Source organism: Muntiacus reevesi, chromosome 4, assembly GCF_963930625.1.
Source record: "Muntiacus reevesi chromosome 4, mMunRee1.1, whole genome shotgun sequence".
Lineage (NCBI taxonomy): Eukaryota > Metazoa > Chordata > Mammalia > Artiodactyla > Cervidae > Muntiacus > Muntiacus reevesi.
This window is the reverse complement of record NC_089252.1, coordinates 171,924,322-171,928,421: the sequence shown is the minus strand read 5'-3', so window position 1 is coordinate 171,928,421 and position 4,100 is coordinate 171,924,322. Positions and strand designations below refer to the sequence as shown.

Sequence of the window (4,100 nt, the reverse complement as noted above, 5' to 3'; positions counted from 1 at the left end):
TAGATGGAAGATAATTATTTATTGGATTAGAATAGTGGCAGTTGTAGCAGACACAGTCTTCTAAATACAAAATGTTTCCTGCTGGACTGAAAATAGATAGATGGCTTTCACTTTTCTTTTCTTTTTTTTTTTTAATGTACATTTGTCATGGACATGTAGGCTAACTTAGTAATTTTTTTTTTAATTCCTATGGCTTGCAGCTTATGAAAGTGAAAAGTGAAAGTGTAGTCTCTTAGTTGTGCCCAACTGTTTGCAACCCCGTGGGCTGTAGCCCACCAGGCTCCTCTGTCCATGGGATTCTCCAGGCAAGAATACTGGAGTGGGTTGCCATTCCCTTCTCCAGGAGATCTTCCCAACCCAGGGACTGAACCCTTGCCTTCCACATTCCAGGTAGATTCTTTACCCTCTGAGCCCTCTTACAGCTTAGAGCTGCCTCAAAAAAAAAAGGTTTTGTCATATTCTATGTGGAGCTTATGGATTATAATTTCTCCATTCAATCATTTTTCATATAGTCTTAACATCTTGTGCAGTATTCTCCAGGGAAAAATTTCCTTTAAAATAAATATTTTAAATCAGTTAATCCTCTTGAGAGACACGACATACTGCTTAAAAAAGGATGACACCTATTACCTTAAAACTACAAAATAAGCAACTGGGCTTTCCATGTAAGACAGAACCATTTCAAAATAAAAAGGAGCCTGAAATCTCCTTTTATTCATTTTTTTCTAAACAACTTTAAAAAAAGAAAAAAAAAACTATTTGTTTTGCTCTAATCTTGAAAAATATGCTCCAAGTTAAATAAAACATAAATTGGAGAATATTTCCTATCTTAAAAAAATGAGAAGAAATGAAACTAATGAGTTTCTTACTGTGACAAAATCCTTGAATTTACACATTTGAGTGTGTATTACTGAAGCTAACATTGTTTGCATAAAAATGCAAACTAAAAGTATGGGTTAAAGCAAAATATAAAAACATGATGGATAGGCAACATTAGAAATTGCCTCTATCCTGAAACTCATGTCAAAAGAAGAAAGTCAAGAATGAAATTGCTACTAAAGATATTAAGGTTTGGGGGAAAAGTCTGTTTTTGTTTTAATTATAATAACTTCATTGCATGAAACTGGAAGAAATATTCGATCCCTGTTTATCAGTTGAAATACGATGGCATGCAGTTAGAAATATTTTTCTTTCACAAAGTAAACATTAAATTGACTACTTTAAAACTTACACTGAAGGAATCAATTGTTCTATTGTAATAAGAAATCTTTGAACCTTTCATTTCCTAGAATCTGACTTTCAGTAGACATTCTTCTCAGCATCAAACAGAATCTCAGAAATGCTCTTTATTAAATGAATGTTTTGTTTACCTCAGATAATCATGAATGCATATTCCTTTAGTACATAGAGTCAGTGTGGATAACGTGCAATATGACACTGGACTGAACATGGGAAATTATTTTTTTATTTATCAAGCAGTAATATTGAATTTAAAAGAATTTGAGCCTTTCAAGAGCTGTCTAACTTTAATATCATAAGCGAATCTCTTACTTCGTACCTGTGAATTGTCAGCGCAGCTACAGAGGCCCTTGGGACTACGCTTGTGCTTAGTCGCTCAGTTGTGACCGACTCTTTGCAACCCCATGGTCTGTAGCCCACCAGGCTCCTCTGTCCACAGGGATTCTCCAGGCAAGAATACTGGAGTGAGTGGGTTGCCATGCCCCGCTCCAGGGGATCTTCCCCACCCAGAGATTGAACCCAGGTCTCCTGCATTGCAGGCAGATTCTTTACCAGCTGAGCTACCAGGGAAGTCTCCCTATCACTGTAATAGTGTTTAAAAACAACGACTATTTTACTTTTATCCAGCAAGAATTTATTTGAGGAATTAGGAAGAAAATAATGTTGTCAAGTAGTTCAGAATACTTGTTGAGAATGTTGTAATTTAAGGTTAGGGTAATGTGTGTGCCTAGTTGCTTAGCTGTGTCAGTTCTTTGCGACTCCATGGATTGTAGCCTGCCAGGCTCCTCTGTAATGTGATTCCCCAGGAAGGATGCTGGAGTGGGTTGCCATTTCCTTCTCCAGAAGATCTTCCTGACCTAGACATGAAACCTTGAAGAAGGTGAAAAAATAAGAAAACAAGATGGTTAACAGAGTTTCAAATTGTCATGCATTGAACCAGAGAGAAACGAGGTTAGAGGTGAATAAGTAAGAAGTGGCTCCCGTGGTGACAGGGGGAGACACATGGAGCAGCAATGCCCCAGGCATGTCTAAATCATCCTTTATTGTTTAAATACCTTATTCTAGAACCCTGCTCATTACTGCAGATATTTAGTAGAGTGTGCTATATAACACTCCATGCAGGATGATATACTTTGTATCTGCTTGGCTGAATATCGGAAAAAAGAGCACAACCACAGTGAGTAAGATGAAAGTAAACTCAAATCTTCAGGAAAAGTGGGAAAAGCAGAACTAAAAGTGGTCATGAGGATTTAAATATTGAAGTTTATAGAAGTTTGCTAAAAGTAATTCCCACTCTATATAGGGTAGGGATATTTAGGTCAAGTTTTGTTAATTTTTAAAGGCAGTTACCTCAGGGGAGATCTGACTTCCAGAATTATGAAGTTTACTTAAACTATAATAAACACAAACAGAGACGTTTGGCAGAGTAGAATTAATCATCATTCTGTAAAATGAAGATAATGACACTTAACCTTTCTTAAGAAAATAGCTTTCTGAAAAAAAGAAAATAGCTTTCTGAAGATCTTTGGAGGCTCTGTGTAGCTTTAGAATCTGTGAACCAAGAAGATAGTTTCATTACTTTGTATTTTATCAGTATAAACATAAATCATTCTTTTAATAAAGAAAGAAGAAGAAAGTTATGTAAATAATTTAATGTATACTAAATAGATTGGAAACTTTGAAAATACAGACAGTACAATTTAAATACTATTTTTTCTCTTTGTTTCTATTTTTATATGACTATCATTGTACTGTGTTTTCCTTTGGGAACACATAAATTTATGACACTTGAGAAAACAAACAAACAAGAAAAACCTCATGGATTGCACTCAGTGAAATTTTGAATAAAAATTACATGAGCAAATTTGTATAGGCTATTATTCCTTTTTTATTCTTCTTTCCTTCTTTTTTTTTAAATAGAAGTCAGCGATGAGAAACCACACAACAGTAATAACCTTTATTCTTCTTGGACTAAAATGATCCACAATTACAGGTGGTTATTTTTCTTCTCCTTTTTTTCACTTACTTGTTGAGCGTCACTGAAAATCTAATCATCATCACCCTTACCCTGCTAGATTCACACCTCAAGACACCCATGTATTTCTTTCTTCAAAATTTCTCATTTTTAGAAATCTCATTCACAACTGTCTGCATCCCCAAATTTTTTATCAGTATAGCAACAGGTGATAAGACCATTTCTTACAACAATTTTGCAGCACAACAGTTTTTACTCTTCTCTTGGGTGCAACCAAATTTTTTCTTCTGGTTGCCAAGTCCTATGACCGCTACGTGGCCATCTGCAAACCTCTGCATTACATGACCATCATGAGTGGCAGAGTGTGAAATTTACTGGTCTTTGTGTCATGGTTGGCTGGTTTCATAATAATTTTTCCACCATTCCTCGTGGGTCTCCAGCTTGATTTCTGTGCAGTCAACACTGTAGATCATTTCTTCTGTGATGTATCTCCTATATTACAACTCTCTTGCCCAGACACAGATAAAGTAGAAATAATGACGCTTCTCTCAGCCATTTTAACTATCCTGGTTACTCTGGTGTTAGTGATTCTCTCCTACATAAACATCATTGGGACTATTCTGAAGATACCTTCTCAAAAGAGGAGGAAAGCCTTTTCTACATGTTCTTCTCACATGGTGGTTGTGTCTATTTCTTATAGAAGCTGCATCTTCATGTATGTGAAACCCTCTGCCAAGCAAAGAGTGTCTTTAAATAAAGGGATACCTCTGCTCAGTACTTCTGTTGCCCCCATGATGAATCCTTTTATTTATACACTAGAAACAGACAATTGAAATATGCTTTTAAGCTCATGATCAAAAATATTGAGGTTTTCTCAATGAAGTGA

The 4,100-nt window shown here is 35.7% G+C and overlaps 1 pseudogene; it reads left to right on the top strand.

The window, feature by feature from the left end:
• The first annotated feature begins 3,168 nt into the window (after positions 1-3,168).
• LOC136166199 (olfactory receptor 6C74-like) lies at positions 3,169-4,100 on the top strand (annotated as a pseudogene).